The sequence below is a fragment of the Oreochromis niloticus genome, linkage group LG15 (genome assembly GCF_001858045.2).
Source record: "Oreochromis niloticus isolate F11D_XX linkage group LG15, O_niloticus_UMD_NMBU, whole genome shotgun sequence".
In the NCBI taxonomy this organism is placed as follows: Eukaryota; Metazoa; Chordata; class Actinopteri; order Cichliformes; family Cichlidae; genus Oreochromis; species Oreochromis niloticus.
In genome coordinates this window covers 37,740,624-37,767,109 of record NC_031980.2, presented here as the reverse complement: position 1 = coordinate 37,767,109, position 26,486 = coordinate 37,740,624, and the positions used below count along the sequence as shown (strand labels likewise).

The 26,486-nt window shown below is 39.7% G+C and overlaps 1 protein-coding gene across 23 annotated transcripts in view; it reads left to right on the top strand.

Moving 5' to 3' along the window:
- ptprfa (protein tyrosine phosphatase receptor type Fa) overlaps nucleotides 1–26,486 on the top strand; it is a 330,493-nt gene that overhangs the window by 69,660 nt on the left and 234,347 nt on the right. The window contains exon 1 of one of the 23 annotated variants that reach the window (XM_019345877.2): nucleotides 2,376–2,699. The exons of the other annotated variants lie outside the window; for them this stretch is intronic. The gene's annotated coding sequence lies outside the window, so the exon portion shown is untranslated. Of the gene's footprint in view, nucleotides 1–2,375; nucleotides 2,700–26,486 lie in introns of those variants that run through there. 23 annotated transcript variants of the gene reach the window in all.

Sequence of the window (26,486 nt, the reverse complement as noted above, 5' to 3'; positions counted from 1 at the left end):
TGTTTGCCTTATCTACCTAATGGAATAGTCCAGGGGTGAGGGTGTTTAGTTAAGTGGACTATTTAAGCAGAAGGACGCAGGTGTTCCAAGAGCAAGGACCAGGTCAGTGTAGCTGTGTGCATGTGACTGTAATTTCTGTTGGTTTAAGTTCAGTTATGTTTATTTGAACTGAGTTAACTATGGAGTTGAGTTTATTATATTTTTTTTTGTAAATACTATTTGGTCACAAAAATGGTGAATAAATCACTTGCTACACCAGAGAGCATCAGTCTCCTGCCCTTCTTTGGCCGCTAACGGTGCGTTCACACTGAACGCGATAAACGCGACCAGAGCTTCAGGTTTACATGTAAAGTCAATGGAGGAGCGCGATGAAGCGCGACTGGGGATCGCGCGAAACTTCAGAAGCAGATTTGCGTCGCGAAAACGCTTTTCTGCCTGATTCGCGCAACCAAGTAGCGCGTTTGAAGCGCGAAGTAAAATACGCACTGCAGTTTGCGCTCACGACAACCAATCAGGAGCCTGGTGACGTGATGCTCTGACCTAGTTCAAAGGGGCAGGTCCAGCCAAAGCCCTTCATTCTAGCAATCAGTAGTTTTCTGATGAGGCAGCAGCTCTCCAGGGCAGAAACAATGTTCTTATTTTTCTCCTCCTTCTCCCTGAGGCTCTTCCACTTTAAGCTGGGTCCTTTTTATTCCTGTCTCTCTGTAAATAGTTATATTTAATATATTTATGTTTAATGTTTTTCTGTTTGAGCATCTTAATATTATTTCAAATAAATTTTTGTAATGACTAATGTGTAAAGCGTCCTTTACGCCGCTGCTCTGCTCTGTCTGGCACTACTTCCTCCCACATTTCCCCTTCACGCGCGTGAAAATTGCATATTTTAAAGCGTGACCAGTTCGCTTTGGACGTGCTTCGAGGTGCGAATGTACACGCGACCAGCTAGGGGCGTCTGGCGCTTTTTGGTTGCTTCTATCACGTTTGGTGTGAACGCACCGTTAGGCCAAGTCTTACCGCACTATGGACCTACATAAGATTTTTAGTGACTGTGCAGTTGGGTACCAACTTTGGATTTGTCAGGGTTTCACACATTCATTGACCTGAGCTGTCAGCTAAACAGGTTTCTGTGTATAAGTGCAGAGGAAGAACTGTGCTTGTTTTCTTTGTTTACATGAGACTCGAGAGAAATAATGGAGCAGTTTGAAGAACATCGATGCCTACAGACACATTTTGTTGGATGATTATTTGGAAGACAAAAACATTTTTATATCAAGTTTCATTCAGCGATCACCTCAGTGGGTATTTGTTGTCCAACGCGTCACTAACAAAAGTTTGGAAGCTTATTTGGGCATTTATAGAAATCAGTTTATTTTCAGAGAAGTGTTAGATGACTCATAGTTGGTGATTTCTGATTGATATAAAGCTTTGTTTGTTAAGCCAGTGCGAAACAACCTGTTTTATTTTGTGAAAAGGAGTCAAAGTCACATGTGGGGACGTTCACTTACAGAGTCAAATTTATTTAAAAGCTCAATTTAATCCCTTATAAGTTTCTGATCACTGTGACCAAAGACTATAGACCCTGCAGCAAACAAAGACTTTTTTTTCTGAAAGTCATGGAGAAACGTGTTACTCAGAAACAAATGTGAAATGATATAGCAAAACCCCAAAGATCTGAATTGGGAATATGTAATGAGTAAAAATGTTCCCAGGACCAGCTGCTGCTCTTGCTGTGCAGCACAACTGAGCTGATGAAATATAATCATAAAAGTTTTTTGCTTTTTGTATGAAGGAGAGGAGAGAAATGCAGAATACAGCAAACAAGAAAAAACCGCAAAAGACTGCAGAGTGTGATCACACAAGGAAGCTCAGTCAGCAAAGACAACAAAGTAGCAAAAACAAAAGACAGTGATACACAAGGAAGACCTGAACCAAAAACAATGTTTCCAATATGATTTTAATTAATTTTTTAAGCAGCTTCTTTTATATACATATATATGATTCAAAGTTTTATAGTGTCAGAGTTGGCTGAACAGAAAATATTTGACATATTTGAATATTTAAGAATGGAATGAGACAGTATATCTACTGATTGTTTAATTTAACTGTCCTTCCAATTACATTACATAATGTTATTTAGCATATTGTTATATTATGATACAAGTATATCAAAATAGGGTTTGTAGATTGGTGCTCTTTTTTTCTGTTGCTCTTCGCTGCTAACAACAGGTAAAGTAAGAGGGAGGAGCCTGTCTCACCTTCCCTGGGTTAAACCCAAAGCTTCGCAGCAGAACAGAGCCCGCCTCTCGGCCTCCACAAACCTCCCCTGAAACCTAACACCTGTGACATCATGCTCCACACAGAGGCTGCTGGCTGACTAGTTCTGCTCACAGAGCTGCAGGCTGTTCACTAGCTCTCCCTCCCAGGAGAGATCCACAGCTCTGAACCCGCGCTACCAGCCACAAGGAGGTAATCTGCGATCAGATCAATCACGCTGCTGCAGAGCGCCGAAGCCTCTACCTGTGGCTGACCTCAGTGGCTGCACACCTCCCCCGGGCTCGTTGCTCCAGCAGCTTGGAGGAGAAATCCTTTATGGGCTTTGTAGGGGAATTGTTCTGTCACTTCTGAGGCACATCGCTGAAGACTGCCAACACTAATTCAGCCCAGGATACTCTTTGTTTTCTCCATGGAGCTTAATGCAGGTAAGCACTTGCTGTTCAGCAAGTTGTGAAGTTTTAATGCTGAACGTGGCCACCTGCTCTCGTGTCTTTGGAGACTTTTTTTCGTCATTATAACTTCAAAAGTGCCTCTCAAATATCTATTTAGAGCCTTCTGGAATATCATCTTCTCACTGGCTGAATTGTAGCATTCATGGATTGCACTTAACAACAAAAGACCCTGATGAGTTTACCTCACACAAGGGTCTGCGCTCGTACACACACTTGTGCACACTCACACAAATGGCAAACAAGGAGGACAAAGAGGGAAGAATGAACAAACAAGAGAGACTATATTGAAGACTTCACTTTGCCTGCAGAAGTGAAACTTAAGATTCGGCTGTGATTTAGTGCAGAGACCTAAAGAGGTCTATTTACTGCTCTTGTTTGATGAATTTTTCCTACTTGTTTCACTCCACGAGTAACACATCGTTAAAGGAATTTAAGATTCAGTTTATTTAGTAGTTTAATTTCTTACACAAAGTAAAAGTTTTTTAGAGAAAATTAACAATCAAGTCAGCGCAGAGATTTAACAAGGCATTGGAGGTAAACCAGTTCAAAGACCCGAGTGGTAAAAAAACATTGAAAATGAGTCACATCAAACTCATTTCTGCCAGTTTTGACTGACTAATTGATCTTCAAATGTCTGAGAATAAGGAAACATGTCTGTTAGGCTTACCCTGTCCAAACTGTGTATTCACGTAAAGCCAACAAAGCACTTCTTTTCATATTTTATATTCATATTGTATCCATTTTATTTTGATAGACTTGATATTTTAAGTTGTGTTTTAAAGGCTCATAGCAGCTCACACACCTTGCACCTGACACAGAAAATGTTTACCTCATAACTATATTGCTTCTCATATTTGACTTTATTCAGTCAACTGCTTTTTCCCGAATCACAGTTGTTTTGCTGTTTAAAAATGTTATTAAGCATAATTTTCTTGGTTTTATAGTGGTCCAATCTAAACATAGTTTTTTCAAATACTCAACTCAACTTTCAAATACTCAGTGCTATGTGCCATGCATATAAAATAACAGACTCACCAAAAATAATGCATAGACTGCTTTTTGTTTGTCCGTTTGTGAAATTAATTACAATTACCAGAAAATTGCATTGAAATTGCTCCAAAAGACGCCATCACCACCACGACGTGTATGGTTTAGTGATTCAGAGGACCCAAGTGGGTGTATATATATATATATATATATATATATATATATATATATATATATATATATATATATATATATATCACTACTAATACAGTGACGTGGTGGATTTTCATTGTTCAGCTTCATATGAAATCAAAAAATAAATAAATAAATCTCAGTCATCATTTTGCTTATGAATTATTTAGTTTCTGAACAGTTGTAACATGCTTTCTTCATTTTCATGCATCTTATTAAGAAAAAAAACATCAAACAATAGGGCCGCTTCCCTGGAGTGACACGAACTACCAACAGGTTGTCTAATATCCACCAGAGAGCTGACCGATCTGTAGGGAGTGCTGAAATGTCATATTTTGTCTTTCAGACTTTTGACTGTCAACCACACCATTCCCAGGCACTAATCCCACCGTCTTATGCAGCCCCTGTCGTTAGTTTAACGAGACCATGATTTACTTAAGACTAGCTGTGCTACATATTAATGCAACTCTTTTTTTTTAAATAAACATCCTAATCTGCTCCAAAATAATTGTTAATTTTAAATACTTAACACAAGTATTTAGTTTAATGTTATGTGAGAAACATTTTGCTCCTTTGTTCAAAGATCTAGATAATCTCTCAGGTTTCAAGGATTTAAGAGATTAGAATATTTAATCAGAAGTAAATGCAGTGTGAAACAAAACAAAAACTGTAATATATAAACTCGAGCAAATGTCAAGTATTTAAGTGAAAGACTGCTTAAATAATTAAAAGATATTTGAGGAAAACATAGTTATTATGCAGAGTTGTACTATACTAAATCATAGTAATAAATGGTAGAGAATACAAAGCACCATACTTACATTTAAAGTATCGCAGAATAAGATGACATTACTGTCGTGATCCTGAGTTTGTACCCAGCATTTTCTGTTTTGGACCCTTTGACACTGTTGTAGTTTTCAGTTTAATCATGACAGTTACATAAAGTACTTCAGTAAATTACTTGAGTAAATGTATACTCCACGTCCAGCTTTGGGTATTGTATACCCCCTCCCCTCCCCCCACCTCCCTTTATTATTCCATCCTATGCTGTTCCTTGGCAGATTATTTGTGATGACGCAGCCTTATATTGTTTTCTGGAATATCAGTGAGGCTCAAGAGGCTCTTAAAAGTGTGAACGGAAAACTTTTTGTGTTGGCTTTGTCTGTTGTGGTCATTCTCTCAGTGGCAGCGGTGTTTGAAAGAAAAGCAGAAATCGTGGGAAATGAAAGTTGCAGCAGAGGAAAAGTAAACTTCCATTTCTGTCGTCCATTCTGGTTTGTATGTTCGGTGGTAGTTGTTGGTATAGGTCACTATCTACAACCAATCACCTTTTTCTTTCTACCCCGGCATGGTGAGCTTTCCAAAAGCACCCCCACCCTTCGTCCTTCGTCACTTGGCCTCACTATCATCCTCCTCCCGCTCTGCCATTTGGTGCCTCACGCTGGAATCGGAGACAGGGCTTTGCTTGCGGCAGGTTAATTGCCTCTGAGATTCCTGTGCTAATGGAGCTAATCCTACTTTTGTGAAGCTTGTGCTCCGCTTTTGAGCCTGTTAGCAGGGTTATTGTGTGAGGTTGTATTAATTGATTAGCGTCGAAGCTCTGTGTGCTCTTGTCTTTGTGATGAATCCTTCATTTGGAGCTCCGGGAGATGTTGGTCGAACATAAAACAACAAATAAAGATATTCCAGGGAAATGATATACGTGCACACACATATCCATTCACCTGTCTGAAGTTGATCTTAAACCTTATACCATTTACAGTTAACACCATTTACTGGTTGCCTTATGGCAAAGTATTTCGCTGTACTCTTTGCGTCTTTGATGAAGGAATTTAAAGTCCCTTCCCTCTACCACAGACGTCTGAGGCACACATCAGAATAGGCAGAATTTATTATCATTTCATTTTCCCGCCTCAGTTATTTAGGGTTTCATCTATAGCAGGGCCTGTGTGGGACTTAATCTCTCTCTCTTTTGCTTTTGTGGAGCAACAATTTAAACGAATTTGTTGCTTAGTTAATTTTTGTAGATGTAAAGAGAAAATATTCTTGAAATGTATGACTTGCAATGGGAAATGATCCCAAACTGGTTATAAATAAGAGATGTAAATATTCTGCTTTGAGGTTTCTGTCATTATGGTAGCCTGAAGGAATTCTCTTTCACTGTCGAGCAGTCGGTTATGGGTCTAGGCGTCCTTTAGAGGCCAGTTACAGACTCCCGGCAGCGTCTTCTCTGAGTCTGTTGCTCATCAAGGAGACTCTCAGATTCAGATGTAAAGGAAATCTTTAAAGGGATTGTTCTGGGTTTGGTAAAGCCTATCGGGTTCATAATGAGCTTCTTCTTTAAAGGAGCCGCCGAACCCTTGTTCTTTTTAGTGTTACGTCAATCAGCTGTGACAAAAAAGGAGAAAAAAACGGTCTTGAGTCCATCTGTATATTGCCAAATTAAATCTTCACACATTTTCTTTCTGTCAAAAGTAGAACAATGGCAGGTGTCTGCCGTAGAGATGCATGTGTCAATTTAAAGTCTGGATAAATTTGCTTTGCTGAGTGAATACTTTAATTGACTGATGTAATCCCCTAATGTAAACAGCCTTTATAGCCCTATATCCAAAGTGGCTGCTAATCAGCTGTTCAGTAAATTTAATAGTTGAGCACATGGGCTCATGAGTGACTCTTTTAACATTTTAATTTTTGTTTTGATTAAACTAAGATTACGATTACTTTTTTCCAAGCTCCTTAGATTAAACTAAAATGGTATACCATTTTAATCTGAAACCTAGTGGGTGTATTTTACTTGATTTCGATAAAAAGGTGGCAGAACTAAAGATGGTAAGATTCTTGTTGGGAGTGACCAGGAGCGTTTCAAAGAGACGGCTCAGGTGGATCAGTTTGGAGACAAAGTTGGAGAGGCAATGCTGTGATGGCTCATACATGTGCAGAGGAGGGATAGTGAATATATTGGAGAAAGGATTTTGAATATGGAGCTGTCAGTCAGAATTAAAAGAGGAATACCACAGAGGAGGTTCTGGATGTTGTGAAAAAGGACATGAAGGCTGGATGTGATAGAAGCAGAGGAGGCTAAGGCTAGGCTGAGATGGAGCAGCAGAACAAAGAATAATACCAGGGCCAGGTTCTTTCCATTTTCTCTGTAACTTTAATACTTTTGTCAGATAAATCAACAATCTGTCCATCATGCTAGGTTAGCTATCTGTATCTCTGCACCGTGATCATTTAGTAGCATATCTTACCCATAGCTGTCTTTTTGTTTAGAGGCTGTAAAGCGCGACCCATTCGATTGCTTCACTTGGGTCGGCTACCATCGATGGTAAGAAACATGGACGGAGCTACTGGGTCAGAAAAATTAAGCCAGTGTTAAAGGTGCCTTAAAGCTGCATTCTGATGGCCACCAGATGGTGATAACTGTGGTTGCAGAAAGACTTCCAGGCCAGGAAGGTCCATGGGAAGTGTTTTATAGCTTCTCCTCTGTAAATACTTTCCTGCCAAGTTTATGGACTCAGTCACTTGTTTCAGGGCATAGAGAAAAAAAAGTCTATTCTTAAAATCTTGGTGATACTATGTTTCAAAATTAAGAATTATCTGCAGTATGAAACCACATGCTTATTGGCTAACAGTGTATCAATCACAAGATGTTAGTCAGTGCCACCTTTCATTTGTTCTTTGCAGCCAAGATGTCCTGCTGGAAATGCTCAGCTCGAGGTGACGAGACTTCAGACACAGATGGGTGATGTCACAGTAGCCACACCCACCTGTTATACTGTGTATGTTCTGCACAAATACATAAACATATATTGTTGGTTGTTGGACTTCATCATTACGTACCACTTAACCACTGTCTATTATTCCTGCCAGTCCACACTTATATGCCAAGCTAAAACTGTCCCAGTCTTTATGATGCACCATAAACTGCTGGGTGCTGCTTATATTTTAGATGTGGAGGTCATATTATTGATCTCATTAAGGTGTAATTGTATTAGGTTTAATTTTCCCAGCCTTAACCCTGTTTATGTAGTTCACTTGTTAAAACAGCTGTCTTTCCACCATCTTCAAACTTACTGTAGTTGCTGTGCATAAATAAGTTCACTGAATCACCCAGTATCACAGTCTCGTCTGGCAGGGGGGTTGAAAATTGTGCTTCTGTAAATGCTGGTGTGACCAAGCTCCAATAGCAATGAATGATGAATGCGACAAACTGTTTTTACAGCCCTCCTCTGCTGTCACATTGTTGAAGCAGTCAGTGGAGTTATCACAATGCAGCCTGTAGGCCTCCAACAGCCACTGAAAACATTCACAACAGTGTCTGTGTGAAGTCACTAGCAAAAGGATGAGTCTACACACGCCTGCTGAATGCAGCCGGGAGCTCACCTGACTGGCTGTTATGACAGGAGTTATGGCCTAAGACAACCACCCTTTTCCTTCATTTCACTAAGCCGGGCTGAACGGGACAATAAAGTGGAGAACAGGGGAAGGCTGCGATTCTTTGAATATATGTCATCATTTATACACGAAGGGGGATATTTGTCATCAGCCGGGCCCGTCTGCCTACAGATCCATGAGTATGCTGATGGCTGATGCAGAGAGGAATGATGGGTGACTCACTGATGCTGCTGGGCAAAGGCAAATTTTTGTGCCGGCAGGTATTGAATTTGACCTGGATGTGGATGTCATAGTGTTTTAAAAATGGATGAAACTGAATTTATTTTTTTATTTATGAAACATTCAAATGAAATAGCCCTTTGAGACTGAATTAGGCTAGTGAGTGCAATTTCAGGCACTTACGTTTTTAGTGTTTATGCTGCAATTTACTTTGTACTTAATAATAGTTTAACATGAGTAGCTTTTTGTTTCCAAGTAGGGTTAGGGAAGCTATTGTGAGTTCGTTATCTGGGGTCAATTTTCAAAGTTATTCAGTATTATTTTGTCTGTTTTAATTGTGCAATTCAAAGCTCATGCCAACAGGCATCGGTAGTCAAAGTTCAGTCTGTCTTTCACAAAACAGGGCAGTGGCTGAAGGACATGTAAGCTTTTGTGCTTCAAAATGGCAATGGCTAGTTCTAGTTTGGTTAAAGCTGACATTGAGGGAGATTAACAAGTTTTGTTAATGATTATGTGAACAAGGAGTCAGTCTCAGCTTTAGAGTACACAAGCTCTGGTTGGATAATCAACACGCAGAGGCATAATTTCATAAAAACATAGCTTGTTCTTTTTTTTCACTCCTTGATAGCACAAATAGCACTTTTTTTGTTACATTAAACACAACTTAGAAACTAATGTATTTCACATATGCTTTGAACTTTGAAAGAAGCGGAAACAATACATTTTTACTCAAATTATGCACTTGTTTTCTAATCCTAACCAAACTGTAACTGAGTGATTTTTATAAGAAGGTGTTAAAAATGTTTATATTTATTTGGCGTGCATGGACCAAAATCATGTCCAGGTAAACAGAAATGAGGTGGAAAACATTACTGTCCTGAATCACACACAGTGACACTCCACCCAGCTACTTCACTTCACTGCACAGGTCTCTATCGGCTGACACTGTTTGGCCGCCGGGAGTGAAAGCAGCCACGCAGCCTGGGGACACGCTGGCTCGTCAGCATTCATATTTAACAGTGTTTATGGAGGCAGACGTGAGCAGCTGTTCTGCCAGGAAGCGTCGCCTTAAAAGCTGCAGTTTGTCTGTGACCTTTGGCATGGGGGAGCATGGTGTGGAACATGTGAGGAGACAACAGCTCCTGTCTTGGTGTTGTTGTGCGTCACACGCCAAATGTTCTACAGCCACAAAGCCTAGATCAGAAATTCTAGGTCAACAATAGTATTTAGTGACAAAAAACAAAATATAAAACAGTTTACTTTTCTCCTTAGAGTGTTGGTGTCTTCTCTGACTTGTAATTTGCAATAATATACTGTATTGTTGCTTCCTAATTAGTCCATAATTGCAGAAAATAGGGAGCTGTAATTAAAAGGCCTACTGCAAAATGTAATCAGCAGCTTTTCTACCAGTGGAACATTTTGATTTTAGCCTTTCAAACAGTAATACCATCCTATCACAGTGTACGCACAATGCCTTTCATTTCAGTTTATTTCATTTCATTTTTAACAACAGCTTGTCAGCACTGAGTGTTGGTGAAATGGAGATAATGCAGATGGTGGCAGGATGGCAGTATACTTAGTTTGTTCTGTAAAGTGGCGTCCTCTATGTGCAGTTCATTTTGGTTAATGTCTAATGTCTGCTCTTGGATCTGGATGACGTTAAAAAAAGATTATATCTCTTAGGCAGTTAGCTCTGCCTGTGAGCACAGATTTCCCGTTTGCCTGGTGTTCAAACCACTTGTTTGGGAAGGGTATCCAATCAAAAGACAGTTGCCTTAAAGGATAGGTGGCCTTAAAGTTGGAGGAGCTAACACAGCTGGTTTCTGATAAAGGAAGAAGTGAGGCGCCTCACCAAGACCCAGTTTAAGATAAATTGGGATGATTTTGAGCTGTAATTGATGGAAGGCTACAGTAGTGAGCCCACAAATAAAAATTTAGCGGCTGAGCTTAAACATTACCAACAGATCAGAACAGCAAGCATTCAGAAGGTAATGATGCTCTCTGTGCAGACTGTGATCACAAGCACATGTGGCCAATCTCTCTTTCAAAGCTGTATCTGGATCTATTCTAGCCTGCCTGCTATTTTTAGATGATTTCCTGGAGCTGTGTCTGCAATCCATGGTAGATAGTATGTTATATAGCATTGCAGTATTTTTCTTCCTATAGCTCCCCCTCAGACAATTCAGGACCCTTAAGGTAGTCCAGAGGGGTACAAGAAAGCAGCCTTGAAGGAGAGATTATCTGTAATTAAATAATATTCTGTCCTGCCGCATGTCAGTGAATTTGAGGGGCATCAACAAAGCGAATGATTCGCAGGAATCTGTCAAACAGATGCCACAGAAAGTCACCTATATTCAGTGCCACAAAGTGACGAAGGGCAAAATAACTACTGGAAAAATTCCCTGTTAAATCCAGAATTGAATTCAAAACTGCAGGCTCACTTGTTGTTCCTAGAGTATTTAAAAGTAGAATGGCAGGCAGAGCCTTCAGTTTTCAGGCCCCTCTTCTGTGGAACCAGCTTCCAGTTTGGATTCGGGAGACAGACACTATCTCTACTTTCAAGATTAGGCTTCAAACTTTCCTTTTTGCTAAAGCATATAGTTAGGGCTGGACCAGGTGACCCTGAATCCTCCTTTAGTTATGCTGCAATAGGTGTAGACTGCTGGGGGATTCCCATGATGCACTGGGTGTTTCTTCTTCACTCATTATGTGTTAATAGACCTCTCTGCACTGAATCATACTTGTTATTAATCTCTGTCTCTCTTCCACAGCATGTCTTTATCATGTCTTCCTTCTCTCACCCCAACTGGTCGTGACAGTTGGGGTTTAGTGTAGGGCAGGGTAGGGAACGTTAGTCCTCGAGGCCTGGAGTTCCCTACCCCTGCTGTAGGGTCCACCTTACAATATAAAGCGCCTTGAGGCGACTGCTGTTGTGATTTGGAGCTATACAAATAAAATTCATTTGAATTCAATTCAGATCTAACTGACTGCCAATGAGAGTGAAAGGGTTAAATACATCAGAGCTGTATTTGGTCAGTCAGAGTTCTGAATATTTGCTAGTGGCCAACTCTGAACTACAAAACAGTGCACAATGGACAAATCACTTCCAGGATGGATGCCACATTAGAGTTATTAATTCCTTCTTAAACTTCATGCTGTAATTGTGTCACTATGCTTTGCTAGCTTGGCATTACAGTGCATTTACCTTTTAAATTTCATTAATTTTCCTTTACATGTGAACTCAGTTGCAGGAGATAATTAGGCAGCTTTTAGCTTCAGCTGTTATAAATTAGGCTCCTACTCTCTAGCTGTTAATCATGCAAAGCTACTAGTAGAGTCCACAAATGAAAATATGGAGGTGGAAGTGAGACAAATAGCCCGTTGTGGGGAAGTGAAGACATAGTGCTACGTCTTCACTTTATAGTGTGGCACAAACAGTTTATTCAGATGTCAGAAAAACCACATTTCAAGTGATGGCACATGATAAACCAGAGACTTTCAAATTGTCATTAATACATGCTTAAAACGGGATCACAGGCCTCTGCCTATAGCTCACCTCTGTTTCCATGTGTTGTCAAAGCCTTACAATGATTTTGCTAAGGACTGTAGAGATTTAGGGTCCACACACACTGGCCCTTGAGGAAAATAGGCTGCTCTGGCAGTAATTGGCTGAGAGATGGCTTTTAGATGGACATAAATTATTCACCCAAGCCATCTCTTTCCATCTTCAAGAAACACAGGAAATTGACTGATGTTGTACTGTTTGTTCTTCCACAATCTTTTTGAATGATGTGTTCTTACAAACTTGGTTACAATTTGTTGGTGACCATCTCAAACCAGAAGGATCATTTTTTTAGGAAAAAAAATGAGATCAATGGATATAAAGGATGTCACTTCCTGTCCCTCGGGATGGAAATGAAAAAGAATTTAGCAATTCTTATCCCTATCTTATCCATTATTGAAATCACTTATCAATTTGATTCATTATCCATTCTTATTGGGTTACTATTGGCTCTGCTTTGACAGTTACCACCATCGCCGTCATGCTTTCACATTTCTCCATAAAATAACCCTTAAACACATTGTCTCATAATTACCATTCAACCATATGAACCTATATGTTACAGACATGCAGAGCAACACAAATCCCTATTCTAATCAGAATACACATATGAGCTATCTCTCCGTCTTTAGGTATGATCACAAAGCAAATATGAACCAGCACAAAGAGAAGCTATTGTTATATATCTCTCTCTATATATAGATCTCTCTATCTATAGATATATAGATGCAAACAATGCTGTAACATTGAATCAGTCCTCAAAGACGTTCACCAAATACTTGCATGTTAAAATGTCCAACTTTGTAGCAGAAATAAATATCACAGGCTGTCTACAGGCTTGTACAAAAAATGCTTTTAGCCTCTATGACTGGTTTCTCCCTTTTTAACACCTGTACAGTGAATTTTTGTTAATTTACTTTCATTCTTAGCAAAATCCAAAAGAGTAAAGTTAGGAACCTTCCTCCTGTGAATTACAGATGTGCTGCCACATGGCAGCCACAGCCTGTGCTTGCCTGGTAGGCTCAGCTAATATGAGCAAATAAACTTGACTTCTTTACTATGTTTGCAGTGTTGTTGCTTTTTATGACATTTTAAATGATATGATCTGAAAAACAAGAGCACTCAGAGAGTGCAAATCCCCTGAAGGACAAGGGCTATATTAAAAGTTTGATGTTTTATGAGGTTTTATTACAACGTGCTGACGTCAGCCTGCTTTTATAAGAACGCGCTGATTTCACCTATGACCTTGAAGCATTATAGACTAAAAAGGTGTGTTATGTTATGTTTACCCAAATGACGGAAGCAAAATTGTCTGAAATCTTTGGCTTCTACAGGCTGTAAAACTTGAGACTTTAACATATATTATTGTAGTGTGTGATTTTGAATTTTTATGGCATCATTGTGATGTTGTATTGAGAAAATAAAGTGTGCTGCACATCTCTCTCCATGCCCTTTCATATGATCTATTATAATATATGTTTTCTTGATTTTGATTGATCTCGGTTGCTAATAATGAAGGTCAAGGTCAAATGCTTAGCCAACCTAGCTACTCGTGTCCCATAAGGCCTACTATATCGTGAAATTTGAAGACAATTCATAAAAAAATTATGGGTAATATAAAGGTCTTACAGCTTTCCACATTTAATGTGACACTGACTTTGACCCAGTTTTCACCAAAATTAAATCAGCTGAAGCCGTTATTGGTTTCAGTCATCACACAGAATTTGAACATTGAACTTTGGACCCTAGACTGCTGACAGACAGACAGACAAACTGATATGTCCTGCTGTGAGGTACAAGAATTCTGCGCCCCAGTTTTTTCAACACTAGTTAGCAGGAATGCATACTGTGCATTGTACCTGTGCAGTTTATGGCTGTAGCTTGCTAACCAAATAACCAGTAACTTAGAAATTCACCAAATTATTCAAATATGATGAATCAGTGGCCAAAACACAAAACTTGAGGCTTCAAAATGCAAAATCCACTAAGTGATGCCCAGTCAGTTATATACAGTCAGTTGCTAAAACGTAGTAATTTGTCTCTTTTACTCCAACTGTCTTGTTTTTTCAGAGTTCAGAATTTTATTTTGCACTATATTTTGCTTGAGGGAAATTTCTTCCCATGTGTGAATCAAGGGTGCAGATTTCGTTGGGTATTCTTGAGTTATAGAGCTCCATAAATCTTCTTCTTAATTAATTTCTGTTTAGCTGCACTCCACGACATCTAAACTTTCATGGCAATAAGGAAAAAATATCATCATAAAGGCGGTGGTGTTTTTTACAGAAACTTCAGTTTAATTATTTATTTTCAAAATAAATAAAGTACATGGCGATTAGTATTTACCAAACTATACTGCATGTTTAATTTGTTTTGATCATGTTGTATAATTACAGCAAAAATACATCAGTGAGTAGAGGTGATTGTTTGTCACTATAATTGATTAGGATGTTGGGATCAGACGTGTAGATTAATGAGAAGATTGAAATGATTGGTAACTGATGAGTGCAGCGTTTCATCTCACTGCACTAATGTATCAAAGCTCTCTGAAGGTTGCTTCTCATCTGTGTGCTGCGGCTGCCAGCTGACAGACAGTCTTTCTTCCTGCCAGCTGTCTGGGCCGTCAGTAAGTGAATAACCCTGTCGACAAATAGCCTATATAGGATCTCACAGTCTCCAGAGGGATGAGGTGGACTAATCAGTGTCTGTAGTGGAGCACTGTGGGACTGCTCACTGGGGAGAAGGATGAGAGCTGATACTGTAGGTTGGGCTTTAACTGTAGGCTTACCTCAACGTGTACATCTCATGTGAATAAATACACCACAATGGCTGTGGAGCTTTTCTCCAAGCGAGGTTGCATGCAAGTAACTCCAACTCGGTTATATCTGAAATGAAATGGTCTTGAGCCGTTTAGCTCTCTGTGTCTCTGTGATGTTGAGTTGATGCACACGAGGATAACACAGGTGAATTCACGAGGTTCAAGTAGCAATACTATATATACGTTTCTATAGTTGCTATGTCCATCACTTACAAACTCACAACAAAAACAAACTGGATGGACAAATAACACTAGAAGCCAAAGGAAAAAAATTGACATTCGGTTGAAATTTTTAAAAAAGAAAGTAACTGTCTGATCTGTAGACAGCCAACAGCTGAACAAGCCTCAGACAGCTGCACCGAGACAGACATTTATTATGCTAACACACCACATATGTTACTTCTGTGTACTCTTATTTAACCATCTATCTGTTTAGAATTAGTTACAGCCTGGATTACTTCATACACTATCTACATAGCTCTTTTTAAGTGTTTATTTTGACTTTTTTTAGTACAGAATGTAGAAAATAACAACAAAACAGGAGCGTACAATTTAAGCTGCAAAATAAAAATCAAACAAATCTGGCTTCAAGTGGTGACCTCCAGCTTGCGCTATGGAAATTATTACTTCTAAGTCTAAGGCTTTGGTTCTCAGCCACAAGTGCCCACTGCCAGTTGGAGAATTAGTTGTTGCCCAAAGTAGAAAAGTTCAAGCCTTAGAGTCTTGTTAACGAGTGAAACTGGACCAGCAGATTGACAAACGGCTTTCAGGTCTGTGTTAGTGTGAAGGTGAAACCCTCGATTTAAGGGTTGATCTGTGTTCCTACCCTCAGCAATGACCTTAAGCTGTGGAGAGTGACACAAAGAAAAAGGATTTTAGGTACAAAGTGTCAGGACTTAGCCTTAGAAATATGTGTAAGGTCAGAGTAAATTACCTCTCCTGCATATCAAAAGGAGCTAGATGAGATGGTTTGGACATCTGATATGATACCTGACCGATGCCTTCTAGGTGAGAAGTTTTAGGTATGTCCAACCGGGAGAAGACCCAAGGCATGCTGGAGAGATGCTGTCGTTTCTAGAGTAGGCGGGAAAGATATCTGGGCATCTCTGATCTCTGAGTAACACTCTGGGCAACTTTGGGCTGACTCAGCATGTAACAGAGGCCACACATAATAGAGGACACACTCTTGACCTACTGATCTCCAAGGGCCTGAGCATTTCAAACGTTACTGTGTCTGATGTGGGCCTGTCTGATCATTACTGTGTTTTCTTTGAAAATAAAATCTCAGCCCACACAAATATATCAACAGCAGTGATCACAAAATGGTGTATAACTGAACACAGTAGTGAGATCTTTAACCAGGTCTTCCCATTAACACCTGACCTGTCCAGAGGTTCAGTCAATGAGCTCGTCACTAGCTTCAATGCTAAAATGTTAAATGTAATGGACACTATTGCTCCCATTAAGGTGAAGGTTATCTCTGGAAGGAAGAAGTCTCCATGGAGAAACTCCACACTGGTGAAAAATGAAAAAAGAGAGTGTAGGAAAGCTGAGCGCAGATGGAGAAAAACAAACCTCCAGGTTCATTATGACATCTATAAAGAGAAACTTCACAATTATAATTTACAACTGAGGAGTGCAAGGAGGTCCTACTTCTCTGACATCATCACCAAAAACAGTCATAACGCTCGGGTCTTATTTTCTACAGTTGACAGGCTAACAAACCCTCCTGTGTCAGTGGCAGCTGAACTTCATTCGACCATGGCCTGCAATGACTTTGCCAAATTCTTCACAGAAAAAATCCAAAAGATTAGACAAGCAATTAATACATCAACAGCAGATCCAGGAAATGTACTGTGTCCACCGAAAAACTGTTTAAACACCATGAAACAGTTTCACCCTATTAACAGCAAAGACCTGGAGGACATCTTAGGTCAACTGAACTCCTCTTGCTGTTTAGATGTCCTGCCAACAAGTTTTTTCAAAAAGGTCTCAAAGACTTTGGAGTCAGACCTGTTACAGATCGTCAACTTTTCTTTAATATCAGGTGTGTTTCCAGAATCACTAAAAGCTGCTGTAATTAAACCTCTACTGAAAAAGGACAATCTTGACAAGACACAAATGAATAACTACAGGCCGATCTCAAATCTCCCATTTTTAAGTAAGATCATTGAAAAAGCAGTTTCTCAACAGCTCAATTACTTCTTAAAACAGAATAACTGCTATGATGCCTTCCAGTCAGGTTTTAGACAGAACCACAGCACTGAAACCGCTCTGACCAAAGTGTTTAATGACATATGTCTGAACACAGACAGTGGAAAAATGTCAGCCTTAGTTTTACTGGATCTCAGTGCAGCATTTGATACAGTTGACCACAACATATTACTCAAACGACTGGAGAACTGGGCAGGTCTTTCAGGAACTGTACTAAACTGGTTCAAAACATACTTAGAAAACAGGAAATACTTTGTATCAATAGGTAACTTCACATCTGAGCAGACAAGTATCACATGTGGAGTTCCCCAAGGTTCCATCTTGGGACCCCTTCTGTTTAACATTTACATGCTCCCACTGGCACAGATTATAAAGAACAACAAAATAAAGTATCATAGCTACGCAGATGACACACAAATATATATCACAATGTCACCAGGAGACCGAGGCCCTGTACAGGCTCTTGGTAAATGCATTGAGGAAATTAATGACTGGTTGTGCCACAATTTTCTCCAGCTAAACAAAAATAAAACTGAGGTAATAGTCTTTGGTGCAAAAGAAAAACGATTACAGGTCACCAGAGAACTTCAATCTATACACCTAAAAACCACAAACCAGGCGAGAAATTTGGGTGTAGTGATGGATGCAGACCTAAACTTAGAAAAACACATTAAGACAATAACAAAATCAGCTTACTATCACCTCAAGAATATTTCAAGGATAAAAGATCTGATGTCTCAACAGGACCTGGATAAACTAGTCCATGCATTCATCTTTAGTAGGCTTGATTACTGTAACAGCATCTTTACAGGTCTACCTAAAGAATCAGTCAGACAACTACAGCTCATTCAGAACTCTGCTGCTCGAGTCCTCACTAAGACAAAAAAAGTGGACCACATCAGTCCAGCTCTGAGGTCTTTACACTGGCTGCCTGTCTGTCAGAGGATAGACTTTAAAGTTCTGATGCTGGTCTATAAAGCTCTGAATGGTTTAGGACCAAAATACATCAGTGACCTCCTGACCCAGTATGAACCTTCCAGATCCCTCAGGTCATCTGGATCCGGTCTGTTATCAGTCCCCAGAGTCAGAACCAGACACGGAGAAGCTGCATTCAGCTTTTATGCTCCTTATATCTGGAACAAACTCCCAGAAAGCCTCAGATCAGCTGAAACACTCAGTTTATTTAAATCCAGGTTGAAGACTCACCTGTTCTCAGCTGCATTTGAATAAAGCACCAAATCCACACTTAAGTTTAAATTTCAAAACCTACTTTTTAACTACTGATTTTATCTACTGTTCTGATATTTGATTTTATATACTGTTTTGTTTGTTTGTTTGTTTGTTTGTTTGTTTGCTTGTTTTAATCAAATTTAAATCATGCTTTTTATTTGTTTTTGTTTTTAATGTCTCTGTAAAGCACTTTGAATCACCTTGTTGTTGAATTGTGCTATATAAATAAACTTGCCTTGCCTTGCCTTGATCAGAGATAAGAAGTAGAAAATAGATGGACAGCAAAATCAACGCACACAAAAAAACCCAACAACAACATGGTTTACACCCTTTACTTTGAGATTTAAACAGGAGTAAAAATTGTAACTTTGGTTGAGGTTTTAAAATCTCAGACTGACCTGATGGGCAGAGAAAATCACCGAGATGTCTCTGATCCATAATTCATCTGAAAGAAATGGTTTTATTTTTAGATTAGATAGTTACATATGAGTACTGAGGGTACTTGATAAGAATGGTGTTAAAGGGACTCAAGGTACACTAACATTTGGTGACTCCAACTTCTGGTGTTGGAAGCTCAGGATGAGCCCCCACAGCCAACACTACCACCTGCATGTCCTGTCTGACTGACTGCAGCTGTTATCTCCGCGGACTTTAGACTTGAAGCTGAGAGAGGCCCGACTCAGAGACAGTAAAGGAAAGCTTTTAATGGCAAACTAAGGTGAGGGGATTTAGTCTGCAACATAATAGCCGAATACTTTTATAGGCTGTCGAGATGAGCTTATCAGCAGTGCACAATAAAGCCATTCAGCAGCCACTCTCTATTTGTTCTCTCTTTTTCTCTCTAGTTGTTGATTTGGCCTTTCCTTCTCTTCTTTCAGTTATGATAACTTGATGGATACAAGAAGTATCAAAGCAGCAGTAATTTAGATGGTTAGATTCTAATGTCAGTAACAAAGCAGGGATTTTTGCACTTTGTTCCCTTACACACTGCAGGATGAAGGAGCCAAATGAAACCGGAAATGTGACAAATCCACATTTCAGAACTTTAATCACGATCTTTTAGAGTCTCTTAAATAGACTAAGAAAAGACTTTGTGTCAAAGGCCCCCGGTGGTTCTGTGACCAAGCAAAACTTACTGCTATGAACAGGAATACAGACCATGCTGTAGGAGCTTCACTGAAAATTGAAAACTAATCTTCATGCAGGTGGGATTTACTGCAGGATTAGATCGTATTAGCTGGTGCTTGTGTTCAAAAGGACATGACAGGATGACATAATGAACGGAGAAGCAGTAATTCTGATCTGTCATGGTGTTTCATTACCACTGCACATGGTAGATCTTTCTTAATGGGTCGATTAGTCTATTCTTGTCCATCTGGACGTGTGCAGCTTTTTTCAAGTCCTAGAGAGAAGGGCAGCTGGCAACTAAAGTATTCATTAGTTTTTGTTCTATTAAGACCATTTCATTTGTTGCATTTGTGAATTTTAAATTTGCTTCGGGAAAGGAGATTCTGCCCATCAGTCGTTCAGGACGAACAATGTGCTTTTCTTACTGGCTATAAAACACTGAACTAGCTTTTTACCTTGTCAGTGACACCTGTGAGTATATGCAAGTTCCACAAATGTACGTGGAGACCACATGTGATTAAATCCCTCATGGATTTAATCAGTGGGGCAGTGTGGGCAGTGATTTGGGATGTGGGCTACTGGACCTAATGATACAGGTTATTTGGTAAGCTCTGTACAACCATAGAAAGAGCTTGGTCCACTTGCTAGAAATAAGTCAGACTTTTTCCGGGTGACTATACCTGCACTACCCTTCCTGTGTCATGGATTCCTAAACACAGCCATCAGGTGGAGACTTTCTGTATCATGTCTTTGTTTTTTTGCACATGATGCGGTTCTCCTTCACTGATTAGTGACCGCCAACATACAGTGGGGGTATTTGCAAGTACGTTTATTGTGATGAGAATGGGAACCTTCACTGTTTGGGAATGACTTGTTACTTCAATTGGAGGAGTTTGAGTATTTATAATGGATGGATTTGATAAGTAAGGCACACACTGTATCAGTCTGTCGTGTAAAGAGAGAAATAAACATGAAGACGTCAGTTTACTTGTTGATCAGCACTCCTACTCTCACCTACTGTATGGCTACGGATGGTAGACACTAACTGAGAGAAGATCACAGATACAACCAGCAGAAATGAGCTTCCTCTGAAGGCTCAGATTAGATCTCCTGCTCTTCCACATTGGGGGGAAATGCTAGTTGTGGTGGCTGATGGATGCCCTAATTAAGGTGTTCTAGGAATGTCCAACTGTAATGATGTACTGCTGTTGCCCGCAGTTTTAGCAACAGCTGTTGCCCCCCCACCCCCAAAAAAGATCAAAAACTCAGTCGTAAAGTTCATTTAAAGACTTTTTGTCTTAATTTGACTTTGTCTGCCAGGCCAGTGGCAGGAGGGGTCCTAAAGAGATTTAGGAAGTCTAGACTGCCCCTGAACTTTTATTTGGTTTCTCTTTATTAAGTTACTTCAAACTTCATTTTGAATTGACCTTCATCCCAACCACAGAAAGGAAACTTTGAGCCCAAACAATTCACTGCTCACCGCCTTTCTATTTGTGATATTATGGTTTTTGTATCATCACTTTAAACAATGTCTAATCAAGTATTGAAACTTGAAAGTTTTGAGAGCTCTCCTAAAATCTCTTGCTTTTGTTCTTCAAAGGAGAAGTCATGAAAGATTTATAATCAGTGCATTTATTTTTGCTTGATATTGTCTTGACACCTTCACTTCCCCGTATGAATAAAATGAATGAGTTTGTCTTTTTTGTTGTTTTTTTTCTCCATCTGGTTGTGTGACACTTTCCAGCTCTCCTGGAGAAAGGGGATTGTTTCTTTATCACAAAGTAAGCCTTTAAGGAATCCTGCGTCTGTTGGCTCTGCTTGGTGAAAGTATTAGAAGTGCATTAAAATTGGATTAGATTCCCTTTGAGGTTAGAAGGTTACAGGTAGTGGGCCCTGCTGTCATGCCCTCCAGCATACTTTTCTACATTGTCAGGCCTATTCTGCTGTCAGTGCACAGCTCGGTTATTTCCATTGTTGTTGTTGTTACTCGCAAACAATAATGGAATGAAAGTTTTTTAGCTTTTTATATGTTAGGATCCACCTATTGATCAAAATTATTCAAATGATTTTGATGTACATTCTTCTTATATTTCCTCCAAACGCTATCTATAGCAACCTACCAAGTTTTCCAACATGACAAGATCTGGTTGTAGTCGCTCTTCCTTTTGTTACACAGCCGTCCTCTTTGATGGGTTCGGCAGATCTGAACTCTAAGCAGCAAACTTATTTTCATATTTTCACTGTGGGCGTCTGAAAGCTGAGCTCCTGGAGCTAGGACTATTACAAATATATCAGAAACCTTAAAAACACATTTCAGCTGCAATAGATTTAATATAGCTGAGCTGTTTAATTTAGCCTTTTTTTCTAATTATGAATGAACGTATGATGTTGTGCACTCATGTCTAGAATGCCATACGGTGTATTGCCACTTTAAGAACATGACGGGATGTAGTGTGATCGTGTTTGGTTACTCTTCCATATAGCTGTCTCTGGCAGGCTGACTCTGTGCCACCCTGCTGCTCTCCCCCTGACAGGCCTGATGGTGATAGATGCCACCCCTCTCTTCTTGATGAAGGGGATACATGGCCCTGTATGTGGCTGCCTGTCTGGGGAATATGAGGCTGCCAGTAAACCACTGGCTCACATTGTGATTGAGGAGCACCCTCATTCCTGTACAGCAAGTCGTGACCTTCTCTGTCAGATCTCACCAGGAGTGCTGCTCTCAGTGTGGTCTGTGGATCCACTGGGGTGGCCTCAAAAAGTCCAGTACACCTGAGCAAAATTCATCATATTCCCATAACTTCCATATGTGCTGTTCATATCAGCTCTCATGTCATTAGTTCATAACGAGCGAAACAGGTTATCAAACTTGATTGTAAGTCATGTGTTTTGTGTTTTTGTGGTATCCAAGCAACACATGGTTTATGCAGTGGAAACAAAGGATTTGATCACTGAGCAATGTAACTTTAAAACTTTGAGTTTTGTAAAAGAGTCAAAGCTGTGTTAAAAGGTCACGTGTTGTTTAAGGAACCTCACATATCTTAGATGGGTTACTGTTATGAGCTGTCCTATGTGACACCTTTGCAATTACACATAATCAATGAAAAAATAACCTGCTTTTATGTAAATATGGAGTGTTGTAAGAGCTTTGAGTGATCACTCTGTTTAATTAAGCGGACTGTCAACACCGTGAGTGACAGCTTGATCCAATCCAATCAACATTTTCAATAAATGTGTACAGCGTGATGCTCAGGACACTGAAAAGAAACCAAAAACATTCAAGAGTCCAGTGAGTTAAGGTGTGTTCACACATGCTCTGCAGCCATGAACTTGACCTTACCTGGCTGACAAGCACAGTCACGAAACTGTCTTCAACTGCTCAACACCTGCCGAGTCAAACCACCAGTTATAGTTGGATCCTGGTGTGGTGCTTCGCTTCGGTTAATGTGGTACCTTTATTTTATGGAATTTTCTCGTGTTTGGAACACTGAAATGGAAAAACTTTTACCAGGAAAAAAAGTGCATGAGTCCTAATTTGAATGTGGCATGACAGGCTTCCCAGTACACCACCTATGCAATGTCTGGTGGAATGATTGGTCTACAAGTTTGTCTTGCCCTCTGCATGCTCGTCAGGTCCCTTAATTAAACGAAACACAGAATTTCTAATAAGAAGAGCCTGTCTGTCTCCAGCCATGTGCTGAATGTTAGAAAAGATCATTTTCCAGACATTTGCTGATGTTGATGTGTGATATTTTAATGCTATATAACGTGTAGTTAGTTACCTCTAGTACTTCCCACCTGGTTAATACTGGAGCTGCTCTACATAGCACCCAACACATAGTTGTCCAAATATACAATAAGCATGCGTATTTGGATATCATGCAGCATGCACGTAACAATGCAAGGTGATGTTGATATATTTTGGCTACCAATTGTGTATCCAGTAACATTAAATGTCTCGCAACAGTTGGTTAAGCCAGAAATTGTGTTACACACTCCTATCTTTATAATCTGTCATACAAACAGCCAAAAGGTACCTACAAGTAGTTCTGGGCCAAAATGCAGTTGATTACTCAGACACAACCAGCACTGAAGACTTGTTGTTGTTGTTGTTGTTGAAGGAAAGCTATCCAATGGCTCTCGGGGTGTCAAAGAATGTCAATAACTCTTTTATTTATGAACCATCATCTCAGAGCTGTTTACACAGTAAGACAAAGACCTACAGACTTGCTGAAGAGGAAAGTTACCTTGTAAGAGAACCAGAGATAGTTGCTGACTGGCTTCCCACTCCTCACTGGACGAAGACCTCTGCAGTGCTGACCCACATGTTAATAATAAAGGATGCATTAAATTTTACATTTACACTGCTGAGTATGCCTCAACAAAATATCTTCGCCATCAACCAGGTTAAAAAAACAGGCTTTCAAATTAAATTTAAGCCATTTAACTGAGCGCGCTGTTCCATAATGAAGGTGCCGAGATAGATGGCGAGCATCTTTAAAGTCCATTTGTGTCATTTCGCTTTGTTCCTTCTAAAAACAATTAAGTACATAACCACATGTACCCATTAATAATCATCAGGCACTGTTGCCTAGCTAGATTTGAGTGGGACTAATTATTCTCACCTGCATCATCTAGGCACCCCACACAGTGCACTACATTAACTTCAGCATTACTACCTTTATTTAAGGCTCCAGTGATTCTGTTTTAACTTGTGCAACAAAAAACAATCACGCCTTACCCATCCTGGTTCAGACAGAAAGGTTTTTCCTCGAGGTGGCCTATATTTTTGACCTTTTGTGCTTTATATTTCTTTCTTTTCCATGAAATCCATATCTCTCAGCTCTATATGTGCAGTCCTTTGGTTCAGCCTTTTTTCTGACCCTGGTGTTGTTATCAGTCAGATTTGGGGAAACGCATTCAGCCCAGCTGTGTGCAGAAGGTCTGCCTGGTACCATAGTCTACCTCAGCGCTCCTGCAGTGTTCACAATGAATTAGAAATATGAAAGTAATGCAGCCCTCCAGGCACTCCCTGTAAAACAAATATTTCTGCTAATGGTCGTCTAGAATTTAGCATCACTCAACAACAGTGAATCATCTCTCTGCTGTTATACCAATCGCACTGAATTCTTTGGGATGTCTTAGCTTGTTTTTGTGTTGCTTTATAAATCAGATTTTTTTCTTTAACCCCCCGAGGCCCTGCTATTGGTATTAAACAGACTCACCTTAGGTACATGTGTGAGGCAACTCTCTAACAACTTTAAAAGAAAACAGGCAAACTCTGCAGAGCAACATATACAGACGCTGTCATCTGCATAAAGATGAATTTCTTTCTGAATTCCCTTACCTAGTTACAACAAGTTTGCTACACTTGTTAGCAAACAGATGCAGAAGAACATAATAATTCATTTGGAGTGATGTTTGTGCCCGCATGATTAATCCAAGTCCCATGTTTGCTGTCCTTTGTTTTTCCTGTTTTTGGCCATTACTCCCGGCCGTGAGAGAAAAATCAGGCTGTGCCCTGATGAAGAGTTCCCTGCGTTTACAAGCTGGTTTGCAACTACTGGTCACTGATGAGGATTGGAGAGGAGTGTTGTAGCTTTAGAGAGGGTAGTGTTAGTCAACCAAACATGTTAGCAATGCTCCCGATTAAACAGAGAATTCTCTTTAGGCTATGAGTGTGAGCGCAACCCCAGATGCAAGCACACGCATTCTTCTGTTGCAGAAAATAACAAAATTAATTGCCTTTTTTTTAAAAACTGGAAAAAAATTGAGAAACCTTAATGAAATCATATGAAGCATAACTGTCAAAACGAGACATGTAGTAATAAATGAAATCAAATGGCCAGGGTGTACAGAGTGTTATGTCAGGCAAAAAATAGCGACACGCTAGTGCACCTTGCATGGAAAGCTTGTTAGCTCAGTCATTTTTTGGACACTGGAATGAAGACATCCACACTGGTGCTTATGTTGACAGCTGCTATATGAGGAGGCACTACAAAGTTCTCTTCTAATCTTAAGTTGGATTCCTGAGAGGTTATGTTTTTCTGATTTGTTGTCAGTGTATCATTTTCAAGAATAAAGGTTCAAATTTCTGAGAAATTTTCTCAGATATGAGCTATTCTAGATTGCAGAAGGCTGCACATAAATAATGTAAAGACTCTTTTAGGCGGCTCTGCTGGATAGGAAATGCAGCCTCTTCACAGACAGTCAACAGCAAACACAGAGTGCAAACTCTTTTAATCGGAGTTTTTTCATTGGCTCGTGTTCTTTTCTTGAGATTTGTTTTTCTTGTTTCGTCTTCTTTCTATCTTAAGCTGAAATGGAGCTTGTGAAGGAGCTCGTATACTTCTGTCGACTGCTCGGTAATTCATCACTCATGACATCAATGAACAAAAAGTCTCTTTCTTTCATTAAACATACGTAGTATCAGGCGTATAAGACCAAATACACATAAAAACAACAAAGGCTTTGTATCCTTCAGTAGTAAAATATTTAAAAAAATACTCTATTTTTAATTCAAATTTCTAATTTAAATACATTTTATTGTTAACCCAATGCATTATGAGGACTTTGGTGAAACTCCCATTATCCTACTCTCTGTGCACTCTCAGAACTATGCAAATGGACGCAGACACTGGATGATAAACCCGGCTTGTGATGGCTATCGTAAAACTTCTCCAAGTTCCTGTGTGCTTTTCATGTTACCGTAGACCCGGCTATGTGCCTGTCATTAATCGAAACATACCCATCGCATTATTTTGCAGCAACAAAATGGATGGATCCATCCAACATATCCATAATTTTCTTAAATGGTTATCTAATCCAGGGACACGGGGCAGCTGAGGCCAGTCCCATTTGACTTTGAGCAGGAGACAGGGTATATCCTGGACATGTCACCATTCATCACAACAAAACTGCTTTAGTTCAAGAAAATCCACACAGGCATAGGGGGGCTGTGGAAACCCCACAGAAGAGTAAAACAGGAGCTGTGAGGTGCACAGTGGGGCTTCTGGAT